This window comes from Musca domestica, unplaced genomic scaffold (assembly GCF_030504385.1).
Source record: "Musca domestica strain aabys unplaced genomic scaffold, Musca_domestica.polishedcontigs.V.1.1 210, whole genome shotgun sequence".
In the NCBI taxonomy this organism is placed as follows: Eukaryota; Metazoa; Arthropoda; class Insecta; order Diptera; family Muscidae; genus Musca; species Musca domestica.
This window is the reverse complement of record NW_026712259.1, coordinates 659,914-678,589: the sequence shown is the minus strand read 5'-3', so window position 1 is coordinate 678,589 and position 18,676 is coordinate 659,914. Positions and strand designations below refer to the sequence as shown.

At 35.3% G+C, this 18,676-nt stretch overlaps 1 long non-coding RNA gene and 2 pseudogenes across 1 annotated transcript; all 3 read right to left on the bottom strand.

Moving 5' to 3' along the window:
• Positions 1-874: 874 nt before the first annotated feature.
• On the bottom strand, positions 875-1,882 carry LOC101888634 (uncharacterized). The gene is made up of 2 exons (XR_009342268.1): positions 1,430-1,882; positions 875-1,360 (listed from the first exon to the last, which is right to left on the bottom strand). It is a non-coding gene; the product is annotated as an uncharacterized LOC101888634 (long non-coding RNA).
• Positions 1,883-2,807: 925 nt separating this feature from the next.
• On the bottom strand, positions 2,808-3,811 carry LOC131802527 (ribose-phosphate pyrophosphokinase 1-like; annotated as a pseudogene).
• A 6,495-nt stretch (positions 3,812-10,306) lies between these two features.
• On the bottom strand, positions 10,307-11,434 carry LOC131802561 (ribose-phosphate pyrophosphokinase 1-like; annotated as a pseudogene).
• Positions 11,435-18,676: the final 7,242 nt, after the last annotated feature.

Here is an 18,676-nt window from a genome sequence, read left to right as displayed (position 1 = left end):
GAGTTTAAATTGTTTTTTATAATATAAACACCAAAGTAAAAATGCCAGGGGCTTCAATACTTGCGAAGAAGACGAGATACCTGTTACAAATGAGGAAAATTCTGAAAACGACCAAAATATTGTGGATATCTACCCTGAAATAAATATGTACAACGTAGCCAAACGTATTAGAAATAATATTGCTAGTCAAATGAACTAATACATTTTTTATTTCAATTCATTTAAATAATAAAAAAAAAAAAACATTTTATAAAACGAAAAACAGATTGTTTTTAGTCCATTGTGTAAAATAATGTAAAGTTAAGAACGAGTCGTATTTGCTTTTTCCTGTTCTACAGCATACTTAAAGAGTTTCAAGTTCAACTATTTTGAGTTTCATTTCGTTTCGTTCACGCATTCTCTTTTGCATTTCAATATTATGTAACTGCTCTTCCACATACTTTTTTTCCAGGATGTTACAAAGTCTGTCCAACTTTTCAGTTTGTTTTTTCATTTCCTTACTGTTATCTTCTAGAATTTTACAAATTTTTTCCAAGTTTGTAAATGAGAATTTTCCTCAACTAAAAGCGCATTTAGATCTTGCTTTGAGGGAGTTTTTGCCCGGGGTCTTTTTACTGCAGGCGTGGGTTTTGCTTTTGTTAGGCTGCCCGACACTTGTCTTATTGGTGTAGATGGCGGAGAACACGATAAGCTTTTATTTCTAAGTCGTTTTTGAATAGGTGTTCGCGAACGGATTTCTTCCAATGTTGGTGTTATTGGATCAATTGCCAATGTAGAAACATTTTTAAAATCAGCTGGAATGCATGATCTTGGTCTATCTTTTTTATTTAAAATCGAAGTGGTCTGCTTTGAAGTTAAGGGTGAAAAATTAAGCTCTTCGTTTTCAGATTCACTTAAAACTAATTGACTTGATTTTCGAGTTCTTGGAATATGTGTAGATGATGACGAATCAAAGTTTTCTTTTTCAGAACAACTGAGGTCTAATTCACTTACAAAATCCGCAAAGCTTACTGCACCACCAACTCCATCGACACTTTTATACAATCCGCAAATTCTGATTAAACTGTTCTCGTGTTCACTGAAAACATATTGATTGATATCACCACCACCAGTTCCTCGCAAGTCCTTTTTATTATGGCACATCTTCGCCTTAACATTTCCTTTCCAATCTGACCAAACTTTCTTCCATTCTTTACAGGTTTTACTTGGTGGACCTGAACTATTCAGCAAAGCTGTCAATTCCGTCTATAGAGAATCAACAACAACCTTATCACCTTTTACATAGCTCCTGGCAATATCGTGATGTTTATCCATAAAATTGATAAAAATTTTGTCCTGTTTAACGTTTCTGTGTTTGCCCCTAAAGTATAAAATAAATTAAATAAACAGTTTTTGACGAAAATTTAGAAATATGTATGTAAATACTTACATTTTTGCCCGATTGACTGAAGCGCTCTGTCTCAAACCAAACAATTAATTGTTTTTTGTTTTTCCCCTTTCTTGCTTTTTGGTCTGTCAGTTGTACATTTCTACACCTTCTTCTTCAACACATATGGCAATAATTCAACAATACAAGTCTGCCGTTCATTTCTGCATATTTTTTTGCGTTTTCATCATGGATTAGAAAAATAATAGATTTTTTGTAAAATAAATTCCAAAAACATGTTCATTCTAAGAGAATTTGGTTAATACAATATTTTCTGTTAAATGTATGTGTCTTCTGTTTATTTTTTACGTTAAAATCACTAAACATTTCAATTTCACCCTGCTTTTTGAAAGTGATATCAAAACGCAAAATTTTTGCGTTTTCCGTTTTTTAGAGAAGCTAAAACCGTTTTCGTTTTCACTCTTGAACGATTTTACATTCTGTGACATGCCTGATAATTTTCCTTTACAATGAATTTTGAATTGTAATTAACTATAACACTTTTAAGCCTATGTAAATAGCTTACTATGATTTGGAATAGAAAAAAAACATTTTCTGCCTAAAAGTAAATGTTTTGTTTCTTTCATGAAGCAAATCAAAAAAGTCGGTAAAATTTTATTAATAAAAGTGCGAAATATTTTCAAAATTTTGGGCAACTTTGATACAAGTTTCTTTGAAGATATTTTTTATTTGATTACTTATAGTGAAATCTGATGAAGGATATCATAATCGTAGACGTCATGCTTCTAAAATGATGCTTTGTATTTGCGAAGTCGTCAAAATACAGAGTATAGTATTTATTGGATCTAATATAAGTACGTCGAAAAGTTACAAATGGAATGAAAAGTTAATACAACAACCAATTTTATTATTTGATGTTTTACATTATTAGGTGTAGCATCAGATGTTGAAGATGATGCAGATCAGATAATTTACTGTACTTTTTTCAGGCTCTCTCAGAGCACGCAACGAAGACGGTGAAAAATTTGGCATTCTACATTCTACAAAAAGGACGCACATTTTTATTTACGAATTCTATTAGTTGACGCATTTTAGAGAGATTTTCTTCATTGTCTATAATAAGAAAATAGAATGAAATAAAATCCTATTACCATTTTTTACTTAAATTTATTATTTAATTTTAATACCTCCCCATGAAGTAGACAACCATTAAAATAAAAAGATCGTAATCAAGAATTTATATTTCATTTATTATATAAAAATATCATATTTTTTATAATTAAAAACATTTCATTTAAGAAATACATAATCGTCTAACGACAATGTCAAATGGGAAACCAAAATTTATTTTTGTTATTCTTTTAAAATTGTTGTATGAAGAAAAAAGAAGATTGTACAAAGATAGTATGAACAGTAGTATTTATGTATAAAGTATTATGATTAATATAAAAAATTTAACATATTTAAAATATGGAACATTTGAGAAGAGATAAGAAACACTTTCGCCGTTATGTGTTCTTCTAACGGCTTCGGCAAACATCATAGAGACATCAATGCACTGTATTTTGGGACAATCTCTCATATGGCCATCCTGGGGAATAGTATTTGTAACAACCACAGCCTCAAAGCAGGCATTGTTTATGCGAGAAATCGCTGGTCCAGAAAAGATACCATGTGTCAAAATAGCATAAACCTTTGTAGCACCTGCTTCCACCAAACGATCGGCAGCATGAACAATTGTACCGCATGTATCGGCCATATCATCGACCAATACAACAATTTTATCTTTGACATCACCGACAAGCACCATCGAAGCAACTTCATTGGCCAATCAGTGCGAATTCAACGTTCAAACGATCAGCAATGGACGTCACACGTTTAGCCCCACCAGCATCAGGTGAGACAATAATGGAATTCTTCCATTCTGTAATATTTTCTTTGATCCATTTTAGAACGGCTGGTTCAGCAAAAAGATTGTCCACGGGAATATCAAAGAAACCTTGAATTTGAGATGCATGCAAGTCCATAGTAATAATGTGATCTGCTCCGGCCACTGATAGCATATTTGCAACCAATTTCGCGGAAATTGGGGCGCGACTCATATCTTTTTTTATCTTGGCGAGCATATGGGAAACAAGGAATCACAGCTGTTACACGGGATGCTGATGCGATCTTGCAGGCATTGATCATGATCAGTAATTCCATCAAGTTGTCATTAATCTCACCGGAACCAGATTGTACAATGTACACATCTTCACCGCGCACAGACTCACCAATTTCGACACATGTTTCCAAGTTGCTGAATTTATTGGTGACCACTTTGCCCAAATCGATACCCAAACGGTCGACAATCCTTTGAGCCAGATGTGGATGCGAAGTACCCGAAAACACTTTAATGGTTGGCATTCTTGTTTCTCCAATTTGCAGATTTGTGCGTAGCTAAGTGTCAGATTGAACTGAGAAATGTGAGGTCTTTTATTGGTATTTCGAGGAACTACAAACGGAATGACATGGTTATAGCATGATGGAGGGTATTCGAAATAATATTGGTAGTTATATGAATTTAATGCGTTGTTTAACTTCCACCACCTTTTTTATATTATAGGTTTCAAATCTATAAAGAAACATGAGCACGAAAACTGTGTGGCGAAAAACAACAGCGCATCTTTTGGTTAACCAATTTCAAGGAGTGGTGACTTAAAAAATGCATTTTATTCATATTACTACCAATATTATTTCGAATATCCTACATCATGCTATAACCTTTGTCATTCCGTTTGTAGACCCTCGAAATACCTATGCAATAAGGCCAAAATTACAATAAAAAAAATTACTGTGAAACTCACGCAAATTTACCTTTACAAGTCTTTATATTTCAGCTGCTTTTTGAAAATAACTCCAATATGAGCAATTAAAAACGATAGTACAATCTCTGAAACTTTAGTAACTGGTAATCAGTTACTGAGGGCTGAAAGTATGTTACATTCTAAACAAAATCGTTGTTATGCCTTATACGTTTTACGAAATCAATAAATAAGACAAATATTTGTTAAGCTGGCCTCAGACACACCAACAGTTGGCCCTACTTGTGACAAGTTGGTACAACTATTGGTACGTTTGGGGGCTAGTTGTACAACTTTTTCGAAAGTTGGTTGGAAATATCAAAAATTTTTGATAATTTCGTAAGTTGGGCCAACTGTTGGTGCGTGTGAGGGCAAGTTGTACCAACTTCAGTGTTTTCTTCATTTATGTCTTGACTTTGGTGAAGCAGCACATACATACGCTGAGCGCTGAGCGCAAGAAGAGAAACGAAAACAAAACAAACAAAGTAGCGCAAGAGCATCCGAGTTCATGTTGGCGCTTCAAAATACTTTGTAAATGAAAAGTTGGTACGTGCGAGGAGACCGACCAACTTTTTCATACAACTTAAAAGTGACAAGTTGGGCCAACTGTTGGTGTGTCTGAGGCCAGCTTTAAATCGAATATAATAAAAGCGAGATTTATTTTAAATAATTCATTATTTTTTGTGGAAATTTAAAATGAAAAATTGATCTGGAATATTTCTTTTTTGATACTTCTCCCTACAAAGACAAAAGTGTTAAGGATTTTTACTGAAAAAAAAATCAACATACTATGGTATCCCGAACAAACAAGCCAACGCTGTTCTGTTATTTACAATTCAAAATTGATTGCAAGAAAAAATTATTCGTTTGCGTTTTTTTGTTTTTTTCAGTAAAAATCCCTAATACTTTTGTCTTTGTTGGGGAAAATAAGAAGAAACATTCCATATCAATTTTTCATTTTTTAATTTCCACAAAAAATAATGAAGTATTTAAAATAAATCTCTCTTTTATTATATTCGATTTAACAAATATTTGTCTTATTCATTGGTTTCGTAAAACGTATAATGTTTAGTTTTATAGAAACTGTACATGTTGTAAAAATAGTTTGTGTGTTGATTGTTCTTCTTTAAATTCTTATCTCATTTTTATTTGTCTTTTTCGAAGAATGTAAATTAGTTAAATAATGAAAACACTTAAGATGCATGTGTTTTCCATATGCTAGGTTTATGGTCTGTAATAAATAATGTAATAAATGTCACGGCCATAAATAGAAGATAAGAAAGGGTCGATCACAAATTAGGTACGTTTCTATATCTCCATATACTAACGCAATAGACGAGTAGTTAAAAGTTATTAGTTTATTCGTTTATTTTTTGAGTGCACATATATTTCGTTAATATGAATTTTGTAGACTTCATTCAACATAAAAGGATGTTGGGCGCATATATTGTGTCACTTTATTTAGAAATGGAAAGAATTGCTCTGTGTGGTGTAACTGAAGAAGCTAGGGAAAAATGTACCGAATTAGGTAGTTCCTTTACAGAAGCAATAAAGGAATATTTAGATAACGAGAGGGAACTTCGTCGTATGAAAAAAATTACATACTCGGATTGCATAGACGCCTTGGGTGTGTGCCATGCTACTAAAGATATCGGGAGAGTTCTAAACGGCATAGGTGTTGTTGTGCCCATAGAAATACCATGTTTAGATATCGATTATTTAGCTGAGGTGAACAGCTTAAGTTCATCGGAACAGTGTGGAAAAAATGCCTTACTGTTCCATTCACAGCCGCCAGAAATTGGGACAACGGTTAAACTTATCGATGCTTTATTTGATTTTTGGGAGGAGATTGGAAGAGGTAATTTCTCAAGAATAGAAAACATCGATACAAAATTTCAAACATTATCGTCACAATACGTGCGGTATTTGGATGTAGTTGGGAAATAGGATGACTACACAAGTCATTACCATTTTCTTAGAATTTGTTACCGCATTGTGAGAAGTGGGAACATTTCAAAAATAGCACCTAAAAAGGTGAACATGAAGAATCATGTTGATAACGTTTCAGGTAGTTTAGGGATACACCAAACAGTATTTGAGGATTTAGAAGCTATCCGAAGAAAAAATGAAAACGTTCGCGTTGATGCTCCACAAGTCGAAGGAAAAATAACGCGTAAAATTAAAATTGAAGAAGGGCTGCCAACAAGGAATATGCTGGAACACAAAAATCTTCTATTTGCTGGTTCTGACAAAGAAGAAAGTGAAATCCGGGCCGGGGATTGTATTGGCGATGGACATAAAGAGAAGATTGATAATTTCCGTCTGGAACGTGCGAAATGGTTCAGAAGGCGTGGTGAAGATATGCCATTGAATTATGGCATGGATTTAAAAATATCTCGTGTATCTGGTCATCGCTGGGGGAGAGATCCAGACTTTAAGTGGTTGGGGGATGTCATGGGTGCAATTACCTAGTTTCAAGTAGCATAATTCGGTGATTATTATTACGTTAGAAATTAATTTTAAAATAAGATATAACTTTAGAACAGTTTTATTCAATTTTTAATTAAACCATCTTAAACCACCTTAAACCATCGTTTCGTTAATATATATGTTGAACACTTGCATCGCACACATCTACATGCTGGGCCTAAAGTGCTGTTGGCCATATTGCGCCAGAAGATATGGATCGTAAACGACAGAGAAGTTGTTCGAAAAGTAGTTCGAAATTGCGTTCACTGCTTTCATTACAAGCCAAAATTGTTGGGGCAAATTATGGGTAATTTGCCTGTTGATCGTTTTGGAGCTCATCGTCCATTCCTAGTCACTGGAGTTGATTTTTGTGGTCCATTCATGACATCGTATCGAATTCGTGGAAAGTCACCCTACAAAACATACATCGCTGTTTTTGTTTGCTTCAGTTCTAAAGCAACACATTTGGAACTTGTTTCGGATTTGTCAACAAACAACTTCATAATGTGTCTCAAAAGGTTCGTTGGAAGACGTGGTATTCCCCAAAAGCTCTTTTGCGACAACGCTACCAATTTCGTTGGAGCCCATAATCAGCTCAGAGATATCAAAGAATCGTTTTACAAAAATGAAGTTGTCCAGAAGATGAAGTCTGTTTGCTGCCAAATGGGTCTTCAATTTCATACCCCCTCGTGCCCTACACTTCGGCGGATTGTAAGAGGCTGCCGTTAAACGGACAAAAACGTTGCTCATTAAAAATATTTCTGACGCGTATCTCACATTTGAAGAGTTGCAAACACTCGTTGTTGAAATCTAAGCTAGACTGAACTCTCGTCCAATAGCTCCCATGTCCGATGATCCTAATGATGGAGTAGCCTTAACCCCTGGCCACTTCTTAATTTGTTCCTCGATGGTGGCAATACCAGAACCAAATTTAGATGGAACAAAACCATCTTTACTTACACGATGGCAAAAAATCTCATACTTAAAACGACAGTTTTGGAATATGAGGTCCAGAGATTACCTATTGTCGCTCCAACAACGCTCCAAGTGGTTCACCGAATGGAGAAATATCGTTGAAGGCCAACTCGTCGTCGTCCATGAAGACAACACACCCTCTCAACGGTGGCTCTTAGCGCGAATAACCAAATGTATTCCAGGTCGTGATGGCAAAGTACGAGTTGCGAAATTACAAACGAAGAATGGATCCAGTTGTCGACCAATCCTTAAAATGGCTCCTTTACCACACCAAGATGTTTGAACCTTGACGCATCAATGGGCGGAGGATGTTGGAGGAGCATAAATTCATATATTTTATGTGCTTTTCGTCGATTTGTTAATTTTAATTACTTCGAAGTGTTGGGTCGTTCATTTCATTGTATTGTTTAATTTAATATTAATTTTATATATTCTTATTTTTGTCGACCCACACTAATGTTCCATATTTCCTAAATTTATTCGTCACAACCTAATGTGTGTATTGTTATCGTTGTTTCGTTTTGTGTTATATGCGTCTCAACGAGAGACAATAACAACAATGCCTACAGTCGTTTAGGCATTTGTCTGTTATTCGTCTTCTTCGTTGGTTTTGTGTTGTGGGTAACAACAACAACACTGTTGTTTGTCAGTTTTGTATGTATGTATAGTAACATACATATTTATAACTGTGGCCCTTTGTTTTGTTTACATTTTGTTTTGTGCGAATTTCATATTTCACGATTAGTCGTTGTTTGTTTTGAAGTTTCAGAATTTGTTTTGTTCCCCCTTTTTTGTAGCCCTTAAGAAGGGATTAGAAAATAAATAAGTTTAGTTGACATATGACCGGCAAACATATTGAAGCAAAATAAACTTGTAATTAAATTCGAAACCTATAGTGCGTTTTATTTATTAATTCGGGCGCAAAAATAAATAAAACCTTCTGCCATACAACCTTGATTCCGGAAAACTATTTTTTCTTGGAGGACGATCCCGGGACCCCCGATTTTTGACCCGAAAGTCCGGGTTCAAGACCCGGACCCGGTTATGAAAATACCTATCCAACAAGTGGTCACATGAAGTTGTCACGGTTTGGAATATATAGTCAAATTATCGATTTTTTGGACCCGGATTTTTTATAAAAACTCAAAAAGTCGAAAAAGATTCGATTATAGGGATCAACAAAGTTGATGCCAAATTATAGCTGACTCTCTTACCTTTCCAAAATCCTACAATTTGTGCTAATACCTTTTTCGGGTCCAGATATATGGTTCTTTCCATTCGCATAACTCAATTCCAAAATGCTACAATTTGTGCTAATACATTTTTCGGGTCCAGAGATATTCTCTTCTGGGTAAATTTAACAGTTGTTGTAAGTAGCCGCCTTCGTCCGGGGCTTGAGATTTTCTTCTCTGGGTATTTGCCACACCGGCTAACGCGAACCAAAGTTTTCCAAATTTGATACTTTTTGTAAGTCGCCGGCCCTCGGCCGGGGCTTGAGGTTTTCTCCTCAGTGTATGTCCTACACCGCGAACTTGGACTTTCGGGTTAAAAATCGTGGTCCCAGGTCCGTCCCCCAAGAAAAAAGTAGTTTACCCGGAATCAGGGTAAAAATACTTACCTCTGGAAAAAATCGAAGAGTTTTTACTAAACTAGAGTTGCTCCAAAGTATCAGATTAATGGAAGATTCGGATTGCGCAGCAGGTGAAATTAAAGTTTGCCCAAGTACCCGAAACCTTTTTGGGGTTTTGATCCACAAACCCGGTACCATAAAATTCCCTTGGAGTTTTCTACAGCCTCCTGGGTGTTGAATGTTTGCAGCAAATTCAGATAAAGTGCTGACTTTGTGCAAAATAAAAATGGAAAATTGATCTGAAATATTTCTTCTAATGATACTGAAAAAAAAAACCAAAAAACGCAAACACATAATTTTCCTTTGCAATGAATTTTGAATTGTAATTAACTATAACACTTTTAAGCCTATGTAAATAGCTTACTATGATTTTGGAATAGAAAAAAACATTTTCTGAGTAAAAGTAAATGTTATGTTTCTTTCATGAAGCAAATCAAAAAAGTCGGAAAAATTTTATTAATAAAAGTGCGAAATATTTTCAAGATTTTGGGCAACTTTGATACAAGTTTCTTTGAAGATATTTTTTATTTGATTACTTATAGTGAAATCTGATGAAGGATATCATAATCGTAGACGTCATGCTTCTAAAATGATGCTTTGTATTTGCGAAGTCGTCAAAATACAGAGTATATTATTTATTGGATCTAATATAAGTACGTCGAAAAGTTACAAATGGAATGAAAAGTTAATACAACAACCAATTTTATTATTTGATGTTTTACATTATTAGGTGTTGCATCAGATGTTGAAGATGATGCAGATCAGATAATTAACTGTACTTTTTTCAGGCTCTCTCAGAGCACGCAACGAAGACGGTGAAAAATTTGGCATTCTACATTCTACAAAAAGAACGCACATTTTTATTTACGCACATTTTTTGGGAAACCAAAATTTATTTTTGTTATTCTTTTAAAATTGTTGTATGAAGGAAAAAGAAGATTGTACAAAGATAGTATGAACAGTAGTATTTATGTATAAAGTATTATGATTAATATAAAAATTTAACATATTTAAAAATATGGAACATTTGAGAAGAGATAAGAAACACTTTCGCCGTTATGTGTTCTTCTAACGGCTTCGGCAAACATCATAGAGACATCAATGCACTGTATTTTGGGACAATCTCTCATATGGCCATCCTGGGGAATAGTATTTGTAACAACCACAGCCTCAAAGCAGGCATTGTTTATGCGAGAAATCGCTGGTCCAGAAAAGATACCATGTGTCAAAATAGCATAAACCTTTGTAGCACCTGCTTCCACCAAACGATCGGCAGCATGAACAATTGTACCGCATGTATCGGCCATATCATCGACCAATACAGCAATTTTATCTTTGACATCACCGACAAGCACCCTCGAAGCAACTTCATTGGCCAATCAGTGCGAATTCAACGTTCAAACGATCAGCAATGGACGTCACACGTTTAGCCCAGCATCGTTTAGACCAGCATCAGGTGAGACAATAATGGAATTCTTCCATTCTGTAATATTTTCTTTGATCCATTTTAGAACGGCTGGTGCAGCAAAAAGATTGTCCACGGGAATATCAAAGAAACCTTGAATTTGAGATGCATGCAATTCCATAGTAATAATGTGATCTGCTCCGGCCAGTGATATCATATTTGCAACCAATTTCGCGGAAATTGGGGCGCGACTCATATCTTTTTTATCTTGGCGAGCATATGGGAAACAAGGAATCACAGCTGTTACACGGGATGCTGATGCGATCTTGCAGGCATTGATCATGATCAGTAATTCCATCAAGTTGTCATTAATCTCACCGGAACCAGATTGTACAATGTACACATCATCACCGCGCACAGACTCACCAATTTCGACACATGTTTCCAAGTTGCTGAATTTATTGGTGACCACTTTGCCCAAATCGATACCCAAACGGTCGACAATCCTTTGAGCCAGATGTGGATGCGAAGTACCCGAAAACACTTTAATGGTTGACATTCTTGTTTCTCCAATTTGCAGATTTTGTGCGTAGCTAAGTGTCAGATTGAACTGAGAAATGTGAGGTCTTTTATTGGTATTTCGAGGAACTACAAACGGAATGACATGGTTATAGCATGATGGAGGGTATTCGAAATAATATTGGTAGTTATATGAATTTAATACGTTGTTTAACTTTCCACCACCTTTTTTATGTTATAGGTTTCAAATCTATAAAGAAACATGAGCACGAAAACTGTGTGGTGAAAAACAACAGCGCATCTTTTGGTTAACCAATTTCAAGGAGTGGTGACTTAAAAAATGCATTTTATTCATATTACTACCAATATTATTTCGAATATCCTACATCATGCTATAACCTTTGTCATTCCGTTTGTAGACCCTCGAAATACCTATGCAATAAGGCCAAAATTACAATAAAAAAATTACTGTGAAACTCACGTAAAATTTACCTTTCCAATCTTTATATTTCAGCTGCTTTTTGAAAATAACTCCAATATGAGCAATCTCTGAAACTTTAGTAACTGGTAATCAGTTACTGAGGGCTGAAAGTATGTTACATTCTAAACAAAATCGTTGTTATGCCTTATACGTTTTACGAAATCAATAAATAAGACAAATATTTGTTAAGCTGGCCTCAGACACACCAACAGTTGGCCCTACTTGTGACAAGTTGGTACAACTATTAGTGCGTTTGGGGGCTAGTTTTTTTTTTTTTTTTTTTTTTAATTGTTTAATTTATTGAATCTTTCATATATTTAATGAAAATAACAATAAGGTTTCATATCTTATATACTAATATTTTTTTATAGGGAGGTTGTCAAAACAATCACCCCATATTTTTTTCATGCTTTAATTATTAATTATTGATTTTTTATGATATAGATGTGTGTTATTTTGTGGGCTTGTGGATACAATTATATCCGTGAATTGATGAATAGGTAGTTAAGATTATTTTAGATACAGATATATCTAAATGAATCGCGGACTACAGAAATAGTCTTATCGATTTCTTCACTAATCTTCCCGCGGACTACAGTAATAGTCTTTTCGATTTCTTCACAGAAGCAGCTTCCAATTTAGCATACTACTACCTGTAGAAGTATAAAAATGGGCGACGTTCAATTGGCCAGACAAGAGCTGAAAATAATGAGAGCGTAAGACAAAAAAATAAACTATATGATAGAAAGAGTGTCACGTCTGCGCAGTCTATCGTGTCCTCCGAATAGTAGGAGTTGGCGGGCCAAGTTATTTGGGTGCTCGGATAGTTTGTTTAAGTACTTGCGGCAAAGCTTCTTTATTTCTTCTTCAACAGTAAGTATATTTAGGTCCTTGTGGATGTTTGCGTTCCTTATGTACCATGGTGCAACTGTAATAGATCGAAGAATATTCGACTGTCTTCTTTGTAGTTTACTTACGTTAGAGGCACTAGCTGTACCCCAGAGCTGTATGCCATACGTCCAAATTGGCTTTATTATAGTCTTATATAATAGGACTTTATATTCTAATTTAATAGAAGAACGTATACCAATTAACCACTCAAGATTGGCCTTTTTTAGTTTAATTTGTGTGATTTTTGCATCGATGTGTTGCTTCCATGTAAGTCTTCGGTCCAGGTGCATTCCGAGATATTTTACGGTATCTTTCTGTGGAACTTGAGTATTAAAGATTTTTATCGTGGGGCAAAGTTCACGTCTTAGAGCAAAAGTAACATGTATGCACTTGCTAGCATTTACCGATATTCTCCATTTTGTCAGCCAATTTTCGAGAAGATATACATGGTATTGTAGTTTTTCCGACGCAATCAGAGGATCCTTGTGTATGCTAATGAAAGCAGTATCATCAGCAAACGTTGAGGTTAGAGTTTCATATGTTGTGGGCATATCGGCAGTAAATAACACGTACAGAATTGGTCCTAAGATACTACCCTGTGGGACGCCAGCCAATATTTTTCTCGAATTTGAAAGTATGTCTTTCGATTTAACAACAAACGTACGATTTGACAAATAACTACAAAAAAGTTTATGAGTGTTTTTAGGTAGAGTTTCACAAATTTTGTATAGAATTCCAAGATGCCAGACTCTGTCAAACGCTTGGGAAATGTCTATAAATAGCGCCGAGCAGTACTCCTTCCTTTCGAATGCCATTCTAATGTTTGTGACTATGCGGTGCACTTGCTCAATAGTACTGTGGTTCTTACGGAAGCCGAATTGGTGGTCGGGGATAATACTGCTATTTGTAATATGGGGAGTTAACTTCCTTAGTAAAGTTGTTTCGAACAGCTTTGAGAGTATAGATAGAAGACTGATGGGTCTATACGATTTTACCTGCGTTGGATCTTTTCCAGGTTTCGGAATCATTACTATTTCAGATTCTTTCCATACAGACGGGAAGTACCCTACTCGAAGAATGCTGTTAAATATAAATAACAATAATTTAACGGCCGGTGTTGGTAATTTCTTGAGCATGTTTGGGGTAATTCTATCTTTACCCGGGGATTTTTTTAGTTTTATCGAGGCTATAGAACTTTCGATTTCTTTTAGAGAAAATCGTATTGGATTCGGAACAATGTCGTCAATTAAAGGTTGAACAACTGTCGATGGTCCGGGATTTGGGGTAAATACAGATTCAAGATGTTCGGCAAATGCGTTTACTTTTTCTTCTGTAGATCTTGCCCAAGTCCCATTTTCTAGGCGAATTGGAGATTCGTGGGCGATAGGTCTTCTCAAGTTTTTTGTGGCTTTCCATAAGCTGTAGTCAGTTCTCTCTGTGGCATCCAGGTTATTTAGGAATATTTTTAGGTTTCGCTCTTCATTTAATCTGAGTGCTTGTTGTAAGAGTTTTTCACATTCTTTTAGTTTTTCCCGAAACCTAGGTGATCGGTGCTTCTGCCATTCTCTTCTGGCCTTCCTTTTATCAGACACGAGTTTTCGAATGGCCGATGGATTATAGGAATTATTTTCTAGTTTTGAAAATTTAGTGGGAGTGGCAACATTGACAGCGGTGTTGACTATCGAAGTAAATATTTTAACTGCATTGTCAATTTCTTCTCCGGACTTTAGAGGAGTGTTAGAATTCACATGTGTACTGACATATTTTTTGTACTTCATCCAGTTTGTATATTTATTTGGTAGATAATCCGAGTTGAACATCATTTAATGTTATTATAGTTGGGGAATGGTCTGACGACAAGTCAAACGAGGGTACCACGGACATTTGTTCCCTCTTAATATTCTTTGTTACCGCAAAGTCAATTAAGTCAGGACTTTTTTGCAGGTCTGATCGCCAGTAAGTAGGCTGGCCAGTAGATAACACGTCCAGTTTAGCGGACGAAATGGAGTTTAAAAGCTGTCTACCTCTGGGTGTAATAAGTCTAGATCCCCAGAAGGTGTGTTTGGCATTATAATCTCCAGCTGCAATGAATCTACTACCAAGAGATGAGAAAAAGTGTGCGAATTCATCTTTGCTTATACTATGTCTAGGAGGACAATATATTGCAGATATAGCTGTATTAGTTGAAGATAGTGCAACTGTTGTAGCTTGTAGGTGGTCAAACTTATATTCTGGCATGGGGTAATGCTGAATTTTATTAGAAATTATCGCCGCGGTGCCACCGTAAGCTCTCCCACTAGGGTGTTTAGTGTCGTATGTACTGTAACCGTTTATTCTAAAACAGTTTCTAGAAGTGAAATGAGTTTCAGATACCAGTAAAATGTGTATATTGAGTGAGTGAATAAAGTTTTCGACCTCGTGTTTATGTTGGCTTAAGCCGTTTGCGTTCCAAAAACAGATTCAAATTTTATCTATTTTTGTTTTAAAACTATTTGCATAATCATAGATTGATTTCTCACAATATCTTGCATCATGCTTTGCATACTTGTCATAAAAGAATTCATGGTGACGATTAGTTTTTCGATAGATGATTCTATATTTGAATTTTTATAGTTGGGTGAGTCATTTCTCAAAGTGTCAGAATATAAGTATTGCATATTCTGTGAGGGGAGATTGTAATTAGGAGCGGTGGTTTCATTCCTCTTGTTTAGCTCGGGGAAATCAGCTGTTTTGATATTAAATTGTGGATTTTCCCGTACCCGGTAGCTTGTAGGCTTTTTTGTGGCTAAGCTAGATTTTGTTAAGTGGATATATACAGGACATCCTCTGTAGTTTGCAGTATGATTTCCACCGCAATTGCTGCACTTTTTGACGCTTGGGTCAGTTTTGGGATGTGGACATTCCGAAGATTTGTGGAGGTCACCACAAGTAACACAAACCGATAGCAATTTACAATACGTTTTGGTATGCCCATACTCTTGGCAGTTTGTACATTGAGGTTGGCCTTTTCTTTTTTGAGGTTCTTCAATTTTCACACCGCGATTACAAAGAAACCTAAGGCTATAAATTGGATGAAATTGTCCCTTTTTCTTTAGTTGCGAAGATTCGTATGTTAGTTCTACTTTAAACATAGGCTGCGGAGTTTTATCTTTATTGAAAATGTTGATGATAGACTTTGTTTCGAATCCTTCTGCTGCGAGAGCATCTTTTATGTCCTCTATGGGTGTAGAACTATGAAGGCCTTTAATGACGACGACTAGCCCTTTTGAGCTCTTAATCTGATAGGTGTAGTAATTCTTCTTCTCAGAATCCAGAGCACGAACTAGGTCCTTATAATGCGACTCAGTATAGGTTTGTATTTTCGTCTCTTGGAGATTTCCTCTCTTAAGAGATACCACGTGAAAATTAGGTTTACCCAATATTTGGGAGAGTTTGTTCACAAGATTGTTTGTAGTTTCTTCGCGAAGATATAGTGGGGGAGGTTTTTGGGATCTAACCGGTTGTATCATTTCATCAGTCTCGTTATTCGAGCCGAGAATTGAGAATCTGTTGTTGCGGTCATTGTTTATAGACTTTTGGGTTTTAGCTTTTGGTTCCTTGGTTGGAGTTCTAGAACTAGCCTTACGCTTTGTTACTAAGACATATCGGTCCATGCCTGGAGGAACTATGTTTTGCTTCTTGTTTTTTTACTTGTACAACTTTTTCGAAAGTTGGTTGAAGTTGGTTGGAAATATCAAAATTTTTTGATAATTTCGTAAGTTGGGCCAACTGTTGGTGCGTGCGAGGGCAAGTTGTACCAACTTCAGTGTTTTCTTCATTTATGTCTTGACTTTGGTGAAGCAGCACATACATAAGCTGAACGCTGAGCGCAAGAAGAGAAACGAAAACAAAACAAACAAAGTAGCGCAAGAGCATCCGAGTTCATGTTGGCGCTTCAAAAATACCATGGTAGAAGAATATAGGTAGACGCGTCGACACAGCTGCTGGGACAATGAACTGTCAAACCAATTTGGGAATTGAAAATGTTGAATGAAAAATTATTTAAATTTGTAAAAATTTATGAAAAACGCGAATTATAATAGCCTCCGAATGACGTAGTATAAGAAAACATATAAAAATTTACTTATATTTGAAAAAACATTTAAAATTTTTTGACATATCAATGCTCCCAAGCGTTGATGCATCTACCTGTATTTTTCTGCCTTGAAAAATACTTTGTAAATGAAAAGTTGGTACGTGCGAGGAGACCGACCAACTTTTTCATACAACTTAAAAGTGACAAGTTGGGCCAACTGTTGGTGTGTCTGAGGCCAGCTTTAAATCGAATATAATAAAAGCGGGATTTATTTTAAATAATTCATTATTTTTTGTGGAAATTTAAAATGAAAAATTGATCTGGAATATTTCTTTTTTGATACTTCTCCCAACAAAGACAAAAGTATTAATGATTTTTACTGAAAAAAAAAAAAAAAAAAAAAACAACATACTATGGTATCCCGAACAAACAAGCCAACACTGTTCTGTTATTTACAATTTAAAATTGATTGCAAGAAAAATTATGCGTTTGCGTTTTTTGTTTTTTCAGTAAAAATCCTTAATACTTTTGTCTTTGTTGGGAAAAATAAGAAGAAATATTCCATATCAATTTTTCATTTTTTAATTTCCACAAAAAATAATGAAGTATTTAAAATAAATCTCTCTTTTATTATATTCGATTTAACAAATATTTGTCTTATTCATTGGTTTCGTAAAACGTATAATGTTTAGTTTTATAGAAACTGTACATATTGTAAAAATAGTTTGTGTGTTGATTGTTCTTCTTTAAATTCTTATCTCATTTTTATTTGTCTTTTCGAAGAATGTAAATTAGCTAAATAATGAAAACACTTAAGATGCATGTGTTTTCCATATGCTAGGTTTATGGTCTGTAATAAATAATGTAATAAATGTCACGGCCATATATAGAAGATAAGAAAGGGTCGATCACAAATTAGGTACGTTTCTATATCTCCATATACTAACGCAATAGACGAGTAGTTAAAAGTGATTAGTTTATTCGTTTATTTTTTGAGTGCACGTATATTTCGTTAATATGAATTTTGTAGACTTCATTCAACATAAAAGGATGTTGGGCGCATATATTGTGTCACTTTATTTAGAAATGGAAAGAATTGCTCTGTGTGGTGTAACTGAAGAAGCTAGGGAAAAATGTACCGAATTAGGTAGTTCCTTTACAGAAGCAATAAAGGAATATTTAGATAACGAGAGGGAACTTCGTCGTATGAAAAAAATTACATACTCGGATTGCATAGACGCCTTGGGTGTGTGCCATGCTACTAAAGATATCGGGAGAGTTCTAAACGGCATAGGTGTTGTTGTGCCCATAGAAATACCATGTTTAGATATCGATTATTTAGCTGAGGTGAACAGCTTAAGTTCATCGGAACAGTGTGGAAAAAATGCCTTACTGTTCCATTCACAGCCGCCAGAAATTGGGACAACGGTTAAACTTATCGATGCTTTATTTGATTTTTGGGAGGAGATTGGAAGAGGTAATTTCTCAAGAATAGAAAACATCGATACAAAATTTCAAACATTATCGTCACAATACGTGCGGTATTTGGATGTAGTTGGAAAATAGGATGACTACACAAGTCATTACCATTTTCTTAGAATTTGTTACCGCATTGTGAGAAGTGGGAACATTTCAAAAATAGCACCTAAAAAGGTGAACATGAAGAATCATGTTGATAACGTTTCAGGTAGTTTAGGGATACACCAAACAGTATTTGAGGATTTAGAAGCTATCCGAAGAAAAAATGAAAACGTTCGCGTTGATGCTCCACAAGTCGAAGGAAAAATAACGCGTAAAATTAAAATTGAAGAAGGGCTGCCAACAAGGAATATGCTGGAACACAAAAATCTTCTATTTGCTGGTTCTGACAAAGAAGAAAGTGAAATCCGGGGATTGTATTGGCGATGGACATAAAGAGAAGATTGATAATTTCCGTCTGGAACGTGCGAAATGGTTCAGAAGGCGTGGTGAACATAACAACATGGCTATAAGTAAACGACG